The sequence below is a fragment of the Culex pipiens genome, chromosome 1, assembly GCF_016801865.2.
Source record: "Culex pipiens pallens isolate TS chromosome 1, TS_CPP_V2, whole genome shotgun sequence".
Classification (NCBI taxonomy): domain Eukaryota; kingdom Metazoa; phylum Arthropoda; class Insecta; order Diptera; family Culicidae; genus Culex; species Culex pipiens.
In genome coordinates this window covers 68,206,328-68,229,529 of record NC_068937.1, presented here as the reverse complement: position 1 = coordinate 68,229,529, position 23,202 = coordinate 68,206,328, and the positions used below count along the sequence as shown (strand labels likewise).

Here is a 23,202-nt window from a genome sequence, read left to right as displayed (position 1 = left end):
GGAATTTAGGAATTTAGGAATTTAGGAATTTAGGAATTTAGGAATTTAGGAATTTAGGAATTTAGGAATTTAGGAATTTAGGAATTTAGGAATTTAGGAATTTAGGAATTTAGGAATTTAGGAATTTAGGAATTTAGGAATTTAGGAATTTAGGAATTTAGGAATTTAAGAATTTAGGAATTTAGGAATTTAGGAATTTAGGAATTTAGGAATTTAGGAATTTAGGAATTTAGGAATTTAAGAATTTAAGAATTTAAGAATTTAAGAATTTAAGAATTTAGGAATTTAAGAATTTAAGAATTTAGGAATTTAAGAATTTAAGAATTTAAGAATTTAAGAATTTAAGAATTTAAGAATTTAAGAATTTAAGAATTTAAGAATTTAAGAATTTAAGAATTTAAGAATTTAAGAATTTAAGAATTTAGGAATTTAAGAATTTAAGAATTTAAGAATTTAAGAATTTAGGAATTTAAGAATTTAAGAATTTAAGAATTTAAGAATTTAAGAATTTTAGAATTTTAGAATTTTAGAATTTAGGAATTTAAGAATTTAAGAATTTAAGAATTTAAGAATTTAAGAATTTAAGAATTTAAGAATTTAAGAATTTAAGAATTTAGGAATTTAAGAATTTAAGAATTTAAGAATTTAAGAATTTAAGAATTTAAGAATTTAAGAATTTAAGAATTTAAGAATTTAAGAATTTAAGAATTTAAGAATTTAAGAATTTAAGAATTTAAGAATTTAAGAATTTAAGAATTTAAGAATTTAGAATTTAAGAATTTAAGAATTTAAGAATTTAAGAATTTAAGAATTTAAGAATTTAAGAATTTAAGAATTTAAGAATTTAAGAATTTAAGAATTTAAGAATTTAAGAATTTAAGAATTTAAGAATTTAAGAATTTAAGAATTTAAGAATTTAAGAATTTAAGAATTTAAGAATTTAAGAATTTAAGAATTTAAGAATTTAAGAATTTAAGAATTTAAGAATTTAAGAATTTAAGAATTTAAGAATTTAAGAATTTAAGAATTTAAGAATTTAAGAATTTAAGAATTTAAGAATTTAAGAATTTAAGAATTTAAGAATTTAAGAATTTAAGAATTTAAGAATTTAAGAATTTAAGAATTTAAGAATTTAAGAATTTAAGAATTTAAGAATTTAAGAATTTAAGAATTTAAGAATTTAAGAATTTAAGAATTTAAGAATTTAAGAATTTAAGAATTTAAGAATTTAAGAATTTAAGAATTTAAGAATTTAAGAATTTAAGAATTTAAGAATTTAAGAATTTAAGAATTTAAGAATTTAAGAATTTAAGAATTTAAGAATTTAAGAATTTAAGAATTTAAGAATTTAAGAATTTAAGAATTTAAGAATTTAAGAATTTAAGAATTTAAGAATTTAAGAATTTAAGAATTTAAGAATTTAAGAATTTAAGAATTTAAGAATTTAAGAATTTAAGAATTTAAGAATTTAAGAATTTAAGAATTTAAGAATTTAAGAATTTAAGAATTTAAGAATTTAAGAATTTAAGAATTTAAGAATTTAAGAATTTAAGAATTTAAGAATTTAAGAATTTAAGAATTTAAGAATTTAAGAATTTAAGAATTTAAGAATTTAAGAATTTAAGAATTTAAGAATTTAAGAATTTAAGAATTTAAGAATTTAAGAATTTAAGAATTTAAGAATTTAAGAATTTAAGAATTTAAGAATTTAAGAATTTAAGAATTTAAGAATTTAAGAATTTAAGAATTTAAGAATTTAAGAATTTAAGAATTTAAGAATTTAAGAATTTAAGAATTTAAGAATTTAAGAATTTAAGAATTTAAGAATTTAAGAATTTAAGAATTTAAGAATTTAAGAATTTAAGAATTTAAGAATTTAAGAATTTAAGAATTTAAGAATTTAAGAATTTAAGAATTTAAGAATTTAAGAATTTAAGAATTTAAGAATTTAAGAATTTAAGAATTTAAGAATTTAAGAATTTAAGAATTTAAGAATTTAAGAATTTAAGAATTTAAGAATTTAAGAATTTAAGAATTTAAGAATTTAAGAATTTAAGAATTTAAGAATTTAAGAATTTAAGAATTTAAGAATTTAAGAATTTAAGAATTTAAGAATTTAAGAATTTAAGAATTTAAGAATTTAAGAATTTAAGAATTTAAGAATTTAAGAATTTAAGAATTTAAGAATTTAAGAATTTAAGAATTTAAGAATTTAAGAATTTAAGAATTTAAGAATTTAAGAATTTAAGAATTTAAGAATTTAAGAATTTAAGAATTTAAGAATTTAAGAATTTAAGAATTTAAGAATTTAAGAATTTAAGAATTTAAGAATTTAAGAATTTAAGAATTTAAGAATTTAAGAATTTAAGAATTTAAGAATTTAAGAATTTAAGAATTTAAGAATTTAAGAATTTAAGAATTTAAGAATTTAAGAATTTAAGAATTTAAGAATTTAAGAATTTAAGAATTTAAGAATTTAAGAATTTAAGAATTTAAGAATTTAAGAATTTAAGAATTTAAGAATTTAAGAATTTAAGAATTTAAGAATTTAAGAATTTAAGAATTTAAGAATTTAAGAATTTAAGAATTTAAGAATTTAAGAATTTAAGAATTTAAGAATTTAAGAATTTAAGAATTTAAGAATTTAAGAATTTAAGAATTTAAGAATTTAAGAATTTAAGAATTTAAGAATTTAAGAATTTAAGAATTTAAGAATTTAAGAATTTAAGAATTTAAGAATTTAAGAATTTAAGAATTTAAGAATTTAAGAATTTAAGAATTTAAGAATTTAAGAATTTAAGAATTTAAGAATTTAAGAATTTAAGAATTTAAGAATTTAAGAATTTAAGAATTTAAGAATTTAAGAATTTAAGAATTTAAGAATTTAAGAATTTAAGAATTTAAGAATTTAAGAATTTAAGAATTTAAGAATTTAAGAATTTAAGAATTTAAGAATTTAAGAATTTAAGAATTTAAGAATTTAAGAATTTAAGAATTTAAGAATTTAAGAATTTAAGAATTTAAGAATTTAAGAATTTAAGAATTTAAGAATTTAAGAATTTAAGAATTTAAGAATTTAAGAATTTAAGAATTTAAGAATTTAAGAATTTAAGAATTTAAGAATTTAAGAATTTAAGAATTTAAGAATTTAAGAATTTAAGAATTTAAGAATTTAAGAATTTAAGAATTTAAGAATTTAAGAATTTAAGAATTTAAGAATTTAAGAATTTAAGAATTTAAGAATTTAAGAATTTAAGAATTTAAGAATTTAAGAATTTAAGAATTTAAGAATTTAAGAATTTAAGAATTTAAGAATTTAAGAATTTAAGAATTTAAGAATTTAAGAATTTAAGAATTTAAGATTTAAGAATTTAAGAATTTAAGAATTTAAGAATTTAAGAATTTAAGAATTTAAGAATTTAAGAATTTAAGAATTTAAGAATTTAAGAATTTAAGAATTTAAGAATTTAAGAATTTAAGAATTTAAGAATTTAAGAATTTAAGAATTTAAGAATTTAAGAATTTAAGAATTTAAGAATTTAAGAATTTAAGAATTAAGAATTTAAGAATTTAAGAATTTAAGAATTTAAGAATTTAAGAATTTAAGAATTTAAGAATTTAAGAATTTAAGAATTTAAGAATTTAAGAATTTAAGAATTTAAGAATTTAAGAATTTAAGAATTTAAGAATTTAAGAATTTAAGAATTTAAGAATTTAAGAATTTAAGAATTTAAGAATTTAAGAATTTAAGAATTTAAGAATTTAAGAATTTAAGAATTTAAGAATTTAAGAATTTAAGAATTTAAGAATTTAAGAATTTAAGAATTTAAGAATTTAAGAATTTAAGAATTTAAGAATTTAAGAATTTAAGAATTTAAGAAATTTAAGAATTTAAGAATTTAAGAATTTAAGAATTTAAGAATTTAAGAATTTAAGAATTTAAGAATTTAAGAATTTAAGAATTTATTTAGAATTTAAGAATTTAAGAATTTAAGAATTTAAGAATTTAAGAATTTAATAATTTAAGAATTTAAGAATTTAAGGAATTTAAGAATTTAAGAATTTAAGAATTTAAGAATTTAAGAATTTAAGAATTTAAGAATTTAAGATTTAAGAATTTAAGAATTTAAGAATTTAAGAATTTAAGAATTTAAGAATTTAAGAATTTAAGAATTTAAGAATTTAAGAATTTAAGAATTTAAGAATTTAAGAATTTAAGAATTTAAGAATTTAAGAATTTAAGAATTTAAGAATTTAGGAATTTAGGAATTTAGGAATTTAGGAATTTAGGAATTTAGGAATTTAGGAATTTAGGAATTTAGGAATTTAGGAATTTAGGAATTTAGGAATTTAGGAATTTAGGAATTTAGGAATTTAGGAATTTAGGAATTTAGGAATTTAGGAATTTAGGAATTTAGGAATTTAGGAATTTAGGAATTTAGGAATTTAGGAATTTAGGAATTTAGGAATTTAGGAATTTAGGAATTTAGGAATTTAGGAATTTAGGAATTTAGGAATTTAGGAATTTAGGAATTTAGGAATTTAGGAATTTAGGAATTTAGGAATTTAGGAATTTAGGAATTTAGGAATTTAGGAATTTAGGAATTTAGGAATTTAGGAATTTAGGAATTTAGGAATTTAGGAATTTAGGAATTTAGGAATTTAGGAATTTAGGAATTTAGGAATTTAGGAATTTAGGAATTTAGGAATTTAGGAATTTAGGAATTTAGGAATTTAGGAATTTAGGAATTTAGGAATTTAGGAATTTAGGAATTTAGGAATTTAGGAATTTAGGAATTTAGGAATTTAGGAATTTAGGAATTTAGGAATTTAGGAATTTAGGAATTTAGGAATTTAGGAATTTAGGAATTTAGGAATTTAGGAATTTAGGAATTTAGGAATTTAGGAATTTAGGAATTTAGGAATTTAGGAATTTAGGAATTTAGGAATTTAGGAATTTAGGAATTTAGGAATTTAGGAATTTAGGAATTTAGGAATTTAGGAATTTAGGAATTTAGGAATTTAGGAATTTAGGAATTTAGGAATTTAGGAATTTAGGAATTTAGGAATTTAGGAATTTAGGAATTTAGGAATTTAGGAATTTAGGAATTTAGGAATTTAGGAATTTAAGAATTTAAGAATTTAAGAATTTAAGAATTTAAGAATTTAAGAATTTAAGAATTTAAGAATTTAAGAATTTAAGAATTTAAGAATTTAAGAATTTAAGAATTTAAGAATTTAAGAATTTAAGAATTTAAGAATTTAAGAATTTAAGAATTTAAGAATTTAAGAATTTAAGAATTTAAGAATTTAAGAATTTAAGAATTTAAGAATTTAAGAATTTAAGAATTTAAGAATTTAAGAATTTAAGAATTTAAGAATTTAAGAATTTAAGAATTTAAGAATTTAAGAATTTAAGAATTTAAGAATTTAAGAATTTAAGAATTTAAGAATTTAAGAATTTAAGAATTTAAGAATTTAAGAATTTAAGAATTTAAGAATTTAAGAATTTAAGAATTTAAGAATTTAAGAATTTAAGAATTTAAGAATTTAAGAATTTAAGAATTTAAGAATTTAAGAATTTAAGAATTTAAGAATTTAAGAATTTAAGAATTTAAGAATTTAAGAATTTAAGAATTTAAGAATTTAAGAATTTAAGAATTTAAGAATTTAAGAATTTAAGAATTTAAGAATTTAAGAATTTAAGAATTTAAGAATTTAAGAATTTAAGAATTTAAGAATTTAAGAATTTAAGAATTTAAGAATTTAAGAATTTAAGAATTTAAGAATTTAAGAATTTAAGAATTTAAGAATTTAAGAATTTAAGAATTTAAGAATTTAAGAATTTAAGAATTTAAGAATTTAAGAATTTAAGAATTTAAGAATTTAAGAATTTAAGAATTTAAGAATTTAAGAATTTAAGAATTTAAGAATTTAAGAATTTAAGAATTTAAGAATTTAAGAATTTAAGAATTTAAGAATTTAAGAATTTAAGAATTTAAGAATTTAAGAATTTAAGAATTTAAGAATTTAAGAATTTAAGAATTTAAGAATTTAAGAATTTAAGAATTTAAGAATTTAAGAATTTAAGAATTTAAGAATTTAAGAATTTAAGAATTTAAGAATTTAAGAATTTAAGAATTTAAGAATTTAAGAATTTAAGAATTTAAGAATTTAAGAATTTAAGAATTTAAGAATTTAAGAATTTAAGAATTTAAGAATTTAAGAATTTAAGAATTTAAGAATTTAAGAATTTAAGAATTTAAGAATTTAAGAATTAAGAATTTAAGAATTTAAGAATTTAAGAATTTAAGAATTTAAGAATTTAAGAATTTAAGAATTTAAGAATTTAAGAATTTAAGAATTTAAGAATTTAAGAATTTAAGAATTTAAGAATTTAAGAATTTAAGAATTTAAGAATTTAAGAATTTAAGAATTTAAGAATTTAAGAATTTAAGAATTTAAGAATTTAAGAATTTAAGAATTTAAGAATTTAAGAATTTAAGAATTTAAGAATTTAAGAATTTAAGAATTTAAGAATTTAAGAATTTAAGAATTTAAGAATTTAAGAATTTAAGAATTTAAGAATTTAAGAATTTAAGAATTTAAGAATTTAAGAATTTAAGAATTTAAGAATTTAAGAATTTAAGAATTTAAGAATTTAAGAATTTAAGAATTTAAGAATTTAAGAATTTAAGAATTTAAGAATTTAAGAATTTAAGAATTTAAGAATTTAAGAATTTAAGAATTTAAGAATTTAAGAATTTAAGAATTTAAGAATTTAAGAATTTAAGAATTTAAGAATTTAAGAATTTAAGAATTTAAGAATTTAAGAATTTAAGAATTTAAGAATTTAAGAATTTAAGAATTTAAGAATTTAAGAATTTAAGAATTTAAGAATTTAAGAATTTAAGAATTTAAGAATTTAAGAATTTAAGAATTTAAGAATTTAAGAATTTAAGAATTTAAGAATTTAAGAATTTAAGAATTTAAGAATTTAAGAATTTAAGAATTTAAGAATTTAAGAATTTAAGAATTTAAGAATTTAAGAATTTAAGAATTTAAGAATTTAAGAATTTAAGAATTTAAGAATTTAAGAATTTAAGAATTTAAGAATTTAAGAATTTAAGAATTTAAGAATTTAAGAATTTAAGAATTTAAGAATTTAAGAATTTAAGAATTTAAGAATTTAAGAATTTAAGAATTTAAGAATTTAAGAATTTAAGAATTTAAGAATTTAAGAATTTAAGAATTTAAGAATTTAAGAATTTAAGAATTTAAGAATTTAAGAATTTAAGAATTTAAGAATTTAAGAATTTAAGAATTTAAGAATTTAAGAATTTAAGAATTTAAGAATTTAAGAATTTAAGAATTTAAGAATTTAAGAATTTAAGAATTTAAGAATTTAAGAATTTAAGAATTTAAGAATTTAAGAATTTAAGAATTTAAGAATTTAAGAATTTAAGAATTTAAGAATTTAAGAATTTAAGAATTTAAGAATTTAAGAATTTAAGAATTTAAGAATTTAAGAATTTAAGAATTTAAGAATTTAAGAATTTAAGAATTTAAGAATTTAAGAATTTAAGAATTTAAGAATTTAAGAATTTAAGAATTTAAGAATTTAAGAATTTAAGAATTTAAGAATTTAAGAATTTAAGAATTTAAGAATTTAAGAATTTAAGAATTTAAGAATTTAAGAATTTAAGAATTTAAGAATTTAAGAATTTAAGAATTTAAGAATTTAAGAATTTAAGAATTTAAGAATTTAAGAATTTAAGAATTTAAGAATTTAAGAATTTAAGAATTTAAGAATTTAAGAATTTAAGAATTTAAGAATTTAAGAATTTAAGAATTTAAGAATTTAAGAATTTAAGAATTTAAGAATTTAAGAATTTAAGAATTTAAGAATTTAAGAATTTAAGAATTTAAGAATTTAAGAATTTAAGAATTTAAGAATTTAAGAATTTAAGAATTTAAGAATTTAAGAATTTAAGAATTTAAGAATTTAAGAATTTAAGAATTTAAGAATTTAAGAATTTAAGAATTTAAGAATTTAAGAATTTAAGAATTTAAGAATTTAAGAATTTAAGAATTTAAGAATTTAAGAATTTAAGAATTTAAGAATTTAAGAATTTAAGAATTTAAGAATTTAAGAATTTAAGAATTTAAGAATTTAAGAATTTAAGAATTTAAGAATTTAAGAATTTAAGAATTTAAGAATTTAAGAATTTAAGAATTTAAGAATTTAAGAATTTAAGAATTTAAGAATTTAAGAATTTAAGAATTTAAGAATTTAAGAATTTAAGAATTTAAGAATTTAAGAATTTAAGAATTTAAGAATTTAAGAATTTAAGAATTTAAGAATTTAAGAATTTAAGAATTTAAGAATTTAAGAATTTAAGAATTTAAGAATTTAAGAATTTAAGAATTTAAGAATTTAAGAATTTAAGAATTTAAGAATTTAAGAATTTAAGAATTTAAGAATTTAAGAATTTAAGAATTTAAGAATTTAAGAATTTAAGAATTTAAGAATTTAAGAATTTAAGAATTTAAGAATTTAAGAATTTAAGAATTTAAGAATTTAAGAATTTAAGAATTTAAGAATTTAAGAATTTAAGAATTTAAGAATTTAAGAATTTAAGAATTTAAGAATTTAAGAATTTAAGAATTTAAGAATTTAAGAATTTAAGAATTTAAGAATTTAAGAATTTAAGAATTTAAGAATTTAAGAATTTAAGAATTTAAGAATTTAAGAATTTAAGAATTCAAGAATTTCAAGAAATCGGATGAACTCTTTTAAAAATTTGAAAATGATATTTTATAGATGTAAGCAAACAATTAGGACATATAATGCAATTGGAAGCATGTTCTATCATACTAGAACATAGTTTCATTGATTTTGGTCAACAAAACGGCTAAAATTGGAAAATGAATAAATTAGATCCCCGCGGTGGGCTTGATTCAGTAGCCAAATCAGCTCCCAGCGGTGCGGAAACGTGTATTAGCTAGCAAAGCTAAAACTGGGGATCCAACCGATAGGTTTGCCACGCAATTAGATCTCTGCGGTGGAGATGCCCTTAGAAACCTTCTACATCGGGATTCACACTAGTGACATCTGGGTTACGAATCTGCGTGCCTAACTTCTGGTCCAAGCAGACCAAAATGTATTGAAATTGGAGGAATATTTATTGAAAAATCAATTTGCAGCAATAGCATTATGAAAAAAATACTACTCCATTATTGTAAGTTTTAAAATATATATTGTATAACCTGATTTCAATGTATGTTGAGGCATGAATATTGAAATTAGAAGCTTAAGAAAAAATATTTTTTGATACAGTAGATTTCAATAATCAAATTTGTTGGAAAAATGTATGTTTTTGTTCTATAATATTGAAATGACAATGTCAAAAAATATCTCAAATTTAAAAATAAAAAACTTCAGCTGATACATGTATTTTTCACATTTGGCCGGCAAGCTCATGTTAGCATCAAATTTGGTCCGCCATTCAAAAACTTTAAGCACCCCATTGAAATGAGATAATATCAATTTTCACCAATAGATGATTTTGAAAAACAGTTTCCCTGACTCGGCCGTAAAAATGGCTCGAAAAACCAGGAGCAAACATATATTTTTAAAAAACTTCAAAACTTAAAATAAAAAAATTAAGTGCAATCAGCTGAAATTAAGAGGGCCTCGTGGCGCGGTGGTTAGCGGCTTCGGCTGCCGATCCTTAAGTTGCTATTGGGCGCGGGTTCGATTCCCGCCTTATCCTCCTGGTCTTCTATCGGATGGGGAAGTGGATTGCTTTGCTGCTGAAATTAATTAAATATGCATTCCTAATAAAAATGCGGGTCCGGTGGTTTAGTGGTTAGCGTGGTAGCCTCTAAATCCCAGTATGGCCTGGGTTCAATCCCAGACGGACCCAGTGGCATTTTTCGAGACGAGATTTGCCTGACCACGCCTTCTATCGGATGGGGAAGTAAAACGTCGGTCCATTTGCGTAAAAGAGGTTTTGGGTGACTCACCACACATAACCTTCGGACGCCTAGAAATGAGCAGAAACTTGCAACAGAGACCACAAAAGACCCGGGGGTCGTTAAAGTGGATTACTTTGCTTTTTTTTTTTCCTAATAAAAATAACTTAAATTTTAGTAAATTTTCGATAAAATAAATGTTGAAATTCTGGCTCTCAACAATTTTTATTAGCCACACTTAACTTATAGATAAAATTACGCCTTTAGATGAATTGTTCAACATGTAATGTCACCATTTTCGAAATATAAAAACAAAACTTTATTTTTTTTTTCAAAGCTGAAAAAAATTCATTCAAATGCCTGAAACAATAAAACCAACAATACCGATAAAAAACCGTTATTTTGTGGTTTCTATTATTTTGAATTGATTTTTTTTAAATACAGAAATTTAATCTGTTAAATTAAACTAACGTGATTTATTTTTTTATAACTTTTTTTTTGTAAATTTGGCCCGGCCTCCAAAAACTTTGAGCATCCCTGATATAAAATAACTTAATTTGTTTTGTTTATTTAATCAAATCAACTGTTTTCTAAGAGATGTTTTCTATAAAAAGTTATATAACAAATACCATTACAAAAATAAAAAAAGGTGCAAAAAAAGTTTGTACACCTTTTGAAAAATTAACATAAATAAAGTTATTTGTTGACAAATCACCATTGTAACCGTTGCTAGTCGATCTGGTGAGCGTGGGATTTATGCGCCACTCCCAAAGGGAGATCGCACGCCATGTTTGTTTGCCCGGTCGAGACTCTTTTGAAAGACGAGCCCATTTTGGATTCAGGATCGAACCAGCTAGATCACCGAGAACTGCCACTAAACGAAACCAAAATCACTAGAACGAGTAAGCCACGAACTGTATTTTAAGATGAATGCTCCAAGCGTTCTTACTTGTTCCTGGCGTGTTTTGCACCCACGCAGAGTTGTTGTCATCTCGATGAAAATGTTTAGAAGTTCTTGCGGTGAAAACAGGTTACTACTGCTTTCACCCGTTGATGCTGGTTGGTTTTCCCTCGGTTGCTGACTGAAGCCAGGAGGTGTTGTATTCTCTGCAACTTTTTGCCGCTGATTCAACGGCAATGGCTGCAGATTTGGAACCACTCGAACAGATCCTGCTACTGGCGACGCCAAAGCAGGAAAATCCACGTCCGTGTATGCTGGTGGTGTTCTGCGACGATTTAGTTGGTGCCTCGTCGTCGCTTGTTGCCGATTTTTTACAAACTCAGCACGTTTTGGGCAGCTCCGATTCTTGGTAGAATGGTCGCCGCCGCAATTGAAGTATTTCGCTTCGATGTTCTCGTTGATTGTTTCGCAAGCTTGTGTTTTGTGCTCACCTCCGCAGGTTGCACAACGACTCTTGATGAAACAGTTCCTTCCACCATGTCCAAACTGCAAGCAGTTCGAACATTGCGTCACGTCACGGTGCACTGGACGATAACGTTCCCAAGTCACGATGATGTTGAAAATTGCCCGAACTGCTTTCAGCTCAGACGGCGATGTCGATCCTTTCTCGAGATGAACCAGGTACAGTTGATCACGATACTTGATGTCCTTATTGTGTCTCGTCATCTTGAAGACTTCGATCACGTTCAACTTAAGAGTTTTGAGCTCTTCTTTCAGCACACTCACATCCATGTCGTACAGGCCTCGGAGGACCTGTTTCATGGGGCGTTTACCTGGATCGTCATGGCTGCAGTATTCAATCTTGGTGTTGTTCAGGAAATCCCGAACGTAGTTGTAATCCTTTCTGGTAGGTAGCAGAATTTGGAGTCCATCAGCACACAAGGGAATGGAAGCTTGTAAAGCACTAGATTTGATAAACCCGGTCAGCCACTTTCGCACCGAATCCGATGACGATGTTTTCACAAAAATGGGTGGCAACTTTTCCCGTCGTTCAAATTCTTCCTTCTCGCTCAAGTCCACAGGGAGGGTAGCGAACTGGTTTCCAGACGAATTTTGAGCGTCCTTGCTCAAACTGCCTGGCTTTGCAGGTAGCGCTTCGACATTCTTTAGCTTCTTCAAATCTGCCGATTCTTCTGGTGAGGACCGCCTCTTTTTCTTGCCGTGATGATTTTTTGCACTTTTTAAGCACTTTTCAGGAGCTAATATCCAGGAGTACCTCACTGATCAGTGGTCCACAAAGGAATGGCCATCTTCGTGTTTTCTAACTTCTACCTACTTTGCGTGTGTGCGTATTATCTTTACTTCTGTCTGTTTCCCTAACCGTGCTCATGTGCTCTTCCCATCTTCCAGCAATCAGCTGATCCAAATCGGCTTCTGCTTCGAAATTGCGCGCGCGCGCGTTTAGATTTTGGGGGTCATCCACGTGTGGCGTAGAAACGCGTGGGATTAAAGTTCGAACTTCAAACTTTGGACGCGTCCGAGAAAGGCGGACTCGCGTCTGCCGCCTCGGCACTAGGCCGGCAAAAACCTCGCTACGTCAGCTAGGGACGTGCTTCTTCCAGTGCAAAAAGAACGGACTCACCGAATGATGATCTTGTTGCTGCTGTTGTTCTCTGCTGCTGGTGGCTGGTTGCTCAGCTCAGGGACGACACGTGGCCGTCAGCTGATGAATAGCTGACCGGAATGCGCGGGACTCGGCCTTACGGGGTGGCTCGGGCCGGTTCAGACGTTTCCCGGTTCCGCGGCTGTCAGGTGCTCGCAACCGGACAGGAAGCTCCGGCCTTAGGGTTGACTCCGACCGGGACTAACGTTCTCCGCTGTCCTCGTGTGGTGGTTCAGGGACCCTCCCTTCTTCACCGGGGCGATGTGGTGACGGATCGCCGCCTAGCGTGCGCTCACGCTCTTCGTCCTCGTGCTTCGCCTGGTGACGTACGGCGACAACGAGAAGTACGGTGCGCGGGGAACTTCGTCTCCGTTTTCCTCTGCTGCTTCTGCTGCTCGTGTGTTCGCGCTGCTGCTGGGCTGGTGCTGCTCGTGCAGCTGCGGGATGGTTAGCGCTGTTGCTAACGGCGAATGCTGTTCGGAGAAATTCCATGAGCACATGCACGGTGTCCTATTGAGCACAATTACCTTTTCTCCTGTTCGCACACAATTTAAACAATTTCAAGCACTAGCGCACACACGACTAAATAACGGGAAACTACGAAAACGGAAATTTAATTAGAAGACCAAATAAGGAACACGTCACTATACTAAATTACATTTTGTACAAAAAGCCAAAAACTTGCGGTACAAAACGCGCACTTCCACTCTCGTTGATAGCTGGGGACAAAGAGAACGAGCCCTGGAGTCCTCAGAATAGGGAAGGTCGCAACGGACGCTCAAGCGGTTCGACCGGAATTACGTCATTCCTTGACGCTCTCTGGGTAACTGCGTGCGACAGAAGTAGCGAACTCCCCATCCCTTTTTAGCAACTGTGTTCTCGGGTCTAGCTGTGGTGTTCTCTCACAGAGGTAGTTCAAGATCGGCTCATCTCTCTCAAGAGTCTCTCTCCGGGTCTTAACGCAATCGGTCCAAAACAGGTTGAGTTACCGGGGTGAATACAACGGAGGTTTTACAGAAAAGTGCAAGCGGAGTTTGACTGAACGGATTTTATTGAAAATGTAAGTAAATAACATTTACCATTCAAACAAATAAATAAATATTTTTGCCAAACAGGCCAACTGTTACACCATAAATCCAATCTCCCAACTCCAAATATCCTTGACTGATTAAAAAAATATTTTGGATTGAATATAAAGTTAACTAATTACTTAGTATAACAGTTTATAAAACTCTAGAAATTCTATATAAAACTTATCTAAACTTAATTTTGCAAACTTTCAATTTAACTAAATGTCAATATATTACCATAGAATTGCTAAATAAACATTCTGGAGTGAGTATAACAACTTTTTGGGGGTCTTTGTATCGCTAGAATAGATTTTTCGTTGGAATTTCGCACCAACCCGGAATTACGTCGTCGGAAAATCCACCGGCATCCGAACCGGTCCACAATTTACAAGTTCCCGAACAGGGGTAAATAACACGGGAATACCAAATTTTGGTATTACTTGGACAAATAACAGCGACCAAAATGTGCCCTTGGTTGCCCAGTAATAGATGGTAAAATACCATGAAATCATACCAAAAGCTTGTATGTGGAAGGGCACAACAATACCATACCATGTTATTCCAAAGGTAAAATAATACCACAAAATAAAATCATTTCAATACCAAGTTGAGGTCTTCTGGATTTTTGAACATTGCTTGAATACCAAAACTTGGTATTGTCATGGTTTTAATTTTAGGTATTCCCGCGCCCTTGGAAAATCATATTTTGGTATTCCTGTGGTCTTCCACAAACATGATATTGGTTTGATTTCATGGTATTTTACCATCTATTACTGGGCAACCAAAAGCACATTTTGGTCGCTGGTATTTGCACAAGTAATACCAAAATTTGCTATTTTCATACCATTTTTAGTGCAGCAGTTGCAGTTAGTGAAAAAAAACGTAAATGACCCTTATGCAACAACCAAATCTACTCACCTGATGATTCCATGTTGTTTTTAGTGATATTCTTCACCACACCGAATGCATTTGTCATTGATGAACGGCTGTACTTGAAGTTCTTGAAGCTTCTGAAAAATAAGTATTATTAAAATGAAACTGGATTGAAATTCACCAAAATTCAATAATCTGTTGATTGACTCGTTTTTCAAAGTATTTGGTTATCCCAACTTAGAAAAATTTCAACGCTTTTGAAAAAAATATTAGTGGGTATATCACAAAAAAAAATTTAAATCAGCTTTAACATTTTTGGGTTTCAAGTCATTTTAGCGCAAAATTAATTATCTCGTCAAAAATTTAAAAAAAATCCATAGTTTCAGAGAAAATTGATGAAACCTTTCTATACCAAAATAATACCAAAATGTGGCATCCTGACTTAGAAATTTTTCCACAATGTCAAGTCATTTCTGTAGGGGGTATATCAAAAATGTTTAAAATCAAGTTTGAAATTTCCGGTTTTCAATGAAAGCATTAGCGCAAAATTAATTATTTTGTCAAAATTGGTCAAAATTTTCCCATAGTTTCAGAGAAATTTGATAAAACAATTTAATACCAAAATAATACCAAAATGTGCCATCCTGACTTAGAAAATTTTCCACAATTTCAAGTCATTTCTGTAGGGGGTATATCAAAAATGTTTAAAATCAAGTTTGAAATTTCCGGTTTTGAATGAAAGCATTCGCTTTGAGACATCATTTTAGCGCAAAATTAATTATTTTGTCAAAATTGGTCAAAATTTTCCCATAGTTTCAGAGGAATTTGGTAAAACACTTTAATACCAAAATAATACCAAAATGTGGTGTTCGACCATTGACAAATTCTGCAATTTTGCAATATCAAAACAATACCTTAAATTGGTATGATACCACATTTTGCTCTTGCATAATCCTTAAGACAAATTTTTAAGGGTCCAGGAATACCAAAATTTGGTATTGATACCAGAGAAAGGTATTATTACGCATTTCCCTTGTTATTTACCCATGCTCGGGTTGACCTACCGATCTTTTCCGATCTTTTGATACCCAGACATCTAGGTTTTCTATAAAACCCACGTTTTTAAATACCTGGGCAAAAACGTTGTTATGGTTTCGTTTGAGCAATCTGCCAAAAATGTATGGACATTCGTAATTTTTGCTCTCGTGGATCAAACTTACTTACCTATCAAACTTATATCGTATATGTACCGTATATGCAGTAAATACAGTATTCAATGTACGGAACACATAGAGCTACATTGGCTTTGATCGTCCAGTTTTCACAGCGGCGAGTTGGCCGTGCGGGTTACCCGAGCATAGGTAAATAACAAGGGAAATGCGTATGAATACCTTTCTCTGGTATTAATACCAAATTTTGGTATTCCTGGACCCTTTAAAATTTGTCTTAAGGATTATGCAAGAGCAAAATGTGCTATCATACCAATTTAAGGTATTGTTTTGATATTGCAAAATTGCAGAATTTGTCATTGGTCGAACACCACATTTCGGTATTCTTTTGGTATTACAGTATTTTATCAAATTCCTCTGATACTATGGGAAAATTTTGACCAATTTTGACAAAATAATTAATTTTGCGCTAAAGTGATGTCTCAAAGCGAATGCTTTAATTGAAAACTGGAAATTTCAAACTTGATTTTTTAACATTTTTTATATACCCTCTAAAGAAATGACTTGAAATTGTGGAAAAAATTCCAAGTCAGGATGGCACATTTTGGTATTATTTTGGTATTGAGAGGATTCATCAAATTCCTTTGAAACTATGGGATTTTTTTTTATAAATTTTGACGAAATAATTAATTTTGCGCTAAAATGACTTGAAACCCAAAAATGTTAAAGCTGATATTATTTTTTTTTATATACCCACTAAGATTTTTTTAAAAGCGTTGAAATTTCTCTAAGTTGGGATAACCAAATACTTTGAAAACGAGTTAATCGACAGATTATAGAATTTTGGTGAATTTCAATCCAGTTTTATTTTAATAACACTTATTTTTCAATCTAGTTATTTTTCAGAATCTTAAAGAACTTCAAGCACAGGCCGTTCATCAATGACAAATGCATTCGATGTGGTGAAGAATATCACTAAGAACAACATGGAATCATCAGGTGAGTAGATTTGGCTGTTGCATATGGATCATTTCCGTTTTTTCACTAACTGCTGCACTTACAAAATGGTATGAAAATACCAAATTTTGGTATTACTTGTACAAATACCAGCGACCAAAATGTGCTCTTGGTTGCCATGAAATCATACCAAAATCATGTATGTGGAAGACCACAGGTATACCAAAATCTGATTTTCCAAGGGCGCGGGAATACCTAAAAATAAAACCATGGCAATACCAAGTTTTGGTATTCAAGCAATGTTGCAAAATCAAGAAGACCTCAACTTGGTATTGAAATGGTTTTATTTTGAGGTATTATTTTACCCTTGGAATAACATGGTTTAATATTGTTGTGCCCTTCCACATACAAGACTTTGGTATGATTTCATTGTATTTTGCCTTCTATTACTGGGCAACCAGGGCACATTTTGGTCCCTGTTATTTGCCCAAGTAATACCAAAATTTGGTATTCCCTTGTTATTTACCCCTGCTCGGGAGGGCGCGGAATTTGTAAGCTAGATATAACTATCGCCGGTTTGATATTGTTTTGGGATTACAGTTATTTTTTCCTAGCGTCTGCTAGATGTAAATTTTCACATAATTATAGGTAAAATTAAACATTTTTTCTGACATAAAAGATGTACCATTTTTAAGATATAATTTAACCATGATATGTTTTACTTTTTTAGCATAGAACTTTTTAGAATTGATTTGATCTAATCTGTAATTTTTGCGATCAAAAACATCGTTCTCCGCGGAGACAAGCGCGACAAAAATATGGTGGAACTAGAGGGTGACGATTCTCGAGATTTTCAATTTCCCAGGAATCGAGAGTTGAATTTGGTCTTTCCTCCCCCAGTCACGTATGATGGCACTGGGCCACGAAGTCCCCTGGTCGGACGAGGTCAAGTACCTTGGCCTCGCGCTCGACCCGAAGCTTAAGTACGACAAGCACATCGACGCCGCGTTGCAGAAATGTGACAAGCTGACGAGGATGCTCTACCCGCTGGTGAGCCGAAGGTCAAGGCTGAGCAACGCCAACAAACTTCTGCTCTACAAGCTCATCTTCCGTCCGACGCTCACGTACGGATTCCCAGCCTGGCACAGCTGTGCTTCAACCCGCCGCAAAAAGCTGCAGACGCGCCAAAACAAGATCCTGAAAATGATGCTGGACTTGCCGTTTAATTTCCCGACGGACGAGCTCGAGGAGGCGGCCAACACGGAATCGCTGGAAACCTGGACCAGCAAACTGCTACAGCGGTTTTGGACGAGTTGCACGATGTCAGAGAATACTCTGATATCGAGTTTGGTGCCGTGATACTGTGATCTAGTTTTTAAGAAACCCTTTTCCTCCTCCTATCCCCCTTCTATCCCAGCAATAGTGACAGGTTTTTTGTGAGTTGTTTTCCTGTTTTCTGTTTCCTTTACAACCAACTTTATTTCCATCCATTGTGATAAATGCCTTATACACAGCTGAAAGGATCCCCCAAAACTCTGTACTGCACTTACAAAACTACAGTTAGTCGATAAACTAAAGAAATAAACTGAATTGAATTGAATTGAATTTGGTCATTTCCCGGGAATTCCCGGGACCCGGGAGTGTTTTTTACTATACCAATAGTGGCAATAATTTAAAAGGAAAAGCAATAAATTTGTTTTTTCTTAATGAAATTACTTACAATGTTTTCATACTTATTCTATGAAACGTTATTTTAAGTATCCTTATTATTTGGAGGAACTATATGTACCTTTTGATTTTGTTTTCTGAATCTACAGATACAAGATCATTTCTTGAGCTTTTTGGGACTCAAAATTATAGTTTAACATGTTTACAAATAATATATAATTTCCCTGTATCGAGATTTTTGAAATATGATAAATAACGACTTAAACAACTTTTTTTTTTCCTTTTTAATGTCAATTATAAATATTCATTGAAGAAAAATTTACAGTTGTGTGTGTGCAACCAATCAAACGGGACCACGCGGTCGCTTCTTACAAATTGAGTTGTTTCCATGTATTTAAGTTAGTTTACATTCTATACATGCAAATAACTCGCATAGGCATTTGGATGGTGTTAGCTCTGCCGAGCTTCGGTGACCCATTTCTACGCAGGCTAGCCGTGCGCGAGGTACCTCAGCTTGAATCGACAAGCCCCGCCCTAAAGAACGTTTGCATCAATCGGATTCAAACGTTATTTAGAACTTCCGAGCCCTTGTCAAGTGGACAAAGACCCAGCACGTATATAGTTTTAGTGGTAACAGTGTTCTTAATTCCAGTCGTAGCTCACCAAGCCGTTATGGCTTAGTGTTTTGTATTTTTGCTTAACAATCCAAAGGACGGGGAATCGAACCCCGACTCGAGCAACTTCGATTTTTCGTTCATATTCAAAGCTTCAATTTATATTTCCTAAAACTTTCTCGTTGGGAGCAGATGGGAATCGAACCCAGGACCATTCGCTTAAAATGCGAACAACGTAACCATTCAGCTACGGCCGCTCCTTTATAGTAATGATTTGGCGTGGTTGTCTTGAATGATGTGTGTGTATGTCAGAATATATGAAAGAATTATTGTTTCATAAAAAGAACGAGCTCACCAGTTAGCTTCTCTACAAACGTCTTCGGGAGGCTTGTAACAACAGCGGACACCAGATTTGCTATGGAAAGCACGAGGCGAAATATGCCGGTTACCGCTTGGGCTGCTTCCACTTGCCTCCGTCGTCCTCCTTTTCCACTTCTAAGGGAACTTGCCACGTGAAACGGTGCCGGCGCAGTAATCCGTGCCCCACGGCTCCGATTCTCTTTAGCTCGCGAGATTTCTACCTTGACGGGGACCGTTCACGCTGTGACCGAGAACCGCCTCGCTCTCTGCGCTCGCCACCTTCCCAATTCGGGCCAGTTCCCGCATGCTTCCGGTTGTTGCCTATTTCCCTGTCGAACCCATCACCACCCTGCTCTTCCGGAAAGTTTCGACGGCCACCCTGGAACGAGCACACGTCCTTGATTGAACCGTCCTCCTCCAGCACCGCGATCCATCCAGGCCGGATGTTAGAAAATCGCTTCACTTCCCGACGACTTTAACACAAAATTCACTTTTACTCCAAGACGAATAATTCCAAAGTTGGGAAAAATGACGCAGAGCGGAAAAAAAGTTCAACCTCGCGCACCGGTTGCTGCGATCCCATTGAAGAAAAATTTACAGTTATCCGGAAAACCCGAATGATCACAAATGGCGGACATTAACTTTACAAAGATCGCGAGAGTTTTTTCCCCGAAAATATAATCCTAGAGTTTTTTTTTTGAAAAGGAACGAAAAAAGACAAAAGCTTAAAGGACCCTTAAAAAAAATCTCTAGAATTTAAAATTGTGGTTGACGTGAAACACAATATGACTTATTAACACCAAAATTGAAAATTACCTTTAAACAGCCAAATTAACTTAGGGTCTAAAAAACGGACTATGAGGATTGCTATGCTCGAGAAAAAGCTTGCCCCTTAAAAAAAAAAAAATAAAAAAAAATATTTCAAAGAAATAAAATTTTATATCTGGGAAGAAACAGCTAAGTATACTTTAAGGTAAATTTGTGGACCACATTTTTTGGCTTCTTTCAGTTATAATTATTGGAATTTAAAATTTACACTTTCTGAATAAGAAGATTACAGAAGAACTTGAACATTGAACATTTGGCGATTGTTCACGATCCATACAAAAAACTTTTTTTTGTATGGACAACTGTCCACGAAGGGGGGGGGGGGGGTAACAGATTCCCAAAAAAGTGTCCACGTGGTTTATGGATGGTCCCTATATTCAAATGGCGATAGCTCAGGAACCACAAATCATAGAAGGTCGGTCTTAGACTCAATTTTGAAGGAAATTGGACGTAGAATCCACTTCCGTGATCAAAATTTGGATTAAAATATTTTTCTACCTGTATTGCGCAATTGAAAACTTTAAATGGCCGTATCTCAAAACAGCCCTATTTATTTTTAAAATTTGACCTCACCATCGTATTCCCCGTCCAATTTTACATAAGAATCACTTATCGACAGAAAGGAATATGTTTCGTTCCAGAGATATCGAATTTTAAAGTTTTAAGTATTTGAGATTACCTAAATTAGCTACACTCGCCGCATATGCTAGAAGCACTCGGGCGCGCTGATCAATAACTGCTACCTGTTTATTTATTGAAATAAGATTTCATCCCAATTAATCATTAGCAAATTAGGCAAAAATTGTGGGAAACTGCTGTATTAATCTTAAATTTAAAAAAAATAGTATACGGTGAATTTATGTGCTAGCTCACAGAACAGAGCAAGAACGACACGCAATACAGGGCATAATGGAATTTCCGCTGAGCTAGCAGGAAATTGAAATTGTTCTTGTAAGTAACACTTTAAGTGACTTAAGAAAAAGTGTACGATACATTATCGTGTTAAAAATTATGAATTAACATGAATAAAACTCTCGTGAAGCATGATTAAGCAAGAGGATTTCTGGAAAGTTTAAAACTGAAAAATATAAGAAAATCACAAAGATTAATCGGATTAATTATCTGATTAAGATCAAATTAAGAAAAAAAAGAACCGGAATCGGTCAAAAACTGGATTTTTGACGATTTTTTAAAGTTTGGGGTCGAAAAGGACCCCAGTACCTTATGTGTGATTATTTTTAATACCAAGGGAAGGTTAAGTGGTGTTGATTTCGACACCGTCCGAACAATTATCTCTTTTTGTCAATCATTTCGAAATCTTGGAAGACGATACAGCTGCTGTCCACATGTATCAGAAGTATATGGTTTTGTTTTTGAAATTAAATGTACCAGAATTGAAAAAAAAATCATCAATTATTCAGATGAAACTACCTCACAATATAAAAATCGGTTTAATATGATCATGCTCAATCTTTCAAACCGTAAGGCAGATTTTGGGGTTCATTGCTGAATGGCACTATTTTACTACCGCACATTGCAAAAGCTCTAGAACCCATGAGAATTATTTCATCTACTACATCCAGCTCTACATTTGTTCTTGCTTCAAATAAAAGAAATAATTTGATAAAGTGGGAAGAAATGAGGAATTAGGAAAATATAAAAATAATAGAAAAATGTTATTTTTTTTAATTGTGTTGTAAAAGCGTTGTAGCATTTGCAAATAAATAATAAAAGTTCAAATTTTACCTAATATGGTTTAATGACACTGATATCAGGAAAAACAGTGCATTCAAAATTACCCAATAAATATTCCTTGAACAAAAAATAGATTGTTCAAGGTATTGATTATCTCAAAATCGTATAAAATTATAAAAATAATTCATCTTATAGAACACCAGGTAGTAATTATTGATCAGCACGACTTAATGCTTCTAGCATATGCGGCGAGTGTAGCTGATGTAGGTAATCTCAAATACTCAAAACTTTAAAATTCGATATCTCTGGAACGAAACATATTCCATTCTGGCGATAAGTGATTCTTAGTAAAATTGGACGGGGAATACGATGGTGAGGTCAAATCTAAAAAATAAATAGGGCTGTTTTGATATACGGCGATTCAAAGTTTTCATTTGCGCAATACAGGTAGGAAAACATATTTTAATCTAAATTTTGATCACGGAAATGGATTCTACGTCAAATTTCCTTCAAAATTGAGTCTAAGACCGACCCTCTAAGATTTGTGGTTCCTGAGTTATCGTCGTTTGAATATAGGGGTTTCGCTCAAAAATCGCCAAAAAGTCGATTTTTTGGGAGGGTACAAAAATGGAGGGGGTGGTCCGATTTGGATGAAATTCGGGATTTTTGCATGTTTTGATAGTCTCAACAGCTCTGCCAAATTTGAGCAGAATCGGAGATGATAATTTTCAAATGCTGTTCCGCTTCAGATGGAATGACCCATATTTGAGATCAAAAGTGTCAGAGATCGTGATGAAGATTACGGCCTAATGCAAACTAACACTAGAAATAATGTTTTTGACAGAATCGCATTAAACAAAATGGTCAAGCCTGTTAGAAACGATGTTAACATCGATACGGTTAGAGTAGAGGGTGACTAAGGTACGCACCTAATGACCATAATTAAAAATGACCATCGGTAATTAATCATCATAAAAATTAAGTATTAAAATGTCTGTTGCGTATCTTTGCCCCATGTGTATTTTGCTCCGTTCTACTCAAAAGTGAAACCGTCAATCATTTCCAAAGAAAAACGATCATTCCTCTAAAATGTTCTGTATTTAGTTCAATTTTACGAATTGATGCAACAAAATAAATCAGAATATTGTGAGCTATACCTCACTAAATTTTTTGAAGCATTGTTTTCATGGTTGACAATCATTGATTAATGATGATTTTCATAACTTTACAAGAAAGAGGTTACCAACCCACTAAGAATTTAGGCTCGAGCCTCGAGTCGATCTCAGTGGGAACACGTGCAGGAACTAGGTATTCTAATCAACTTGCAGAAGGAATTGTTTGAAAATATTGTAAACGAAGCAAACTTTATATCGTCTAACGAAAAAACATGGCAACGATGGAAGTTGTCACCTTAAGAATTCGTTTC

At 29.3% G+C, this 23,202-nt stretch overlaps 1 protein-coding gene across 5 annotated transcripts in view; it reads right to left on the bottom strand.

The window, feature by feature from the left end:
- Positions 1 to 23,202, bottom strand: part of LOC120429482 (alpha-actinin, sarcomeric) — a 149,759-nt gene that overhangs the window by 78,268 nt on the left and 48,289 nt on the right. The window lies entirely within an intron of this gene.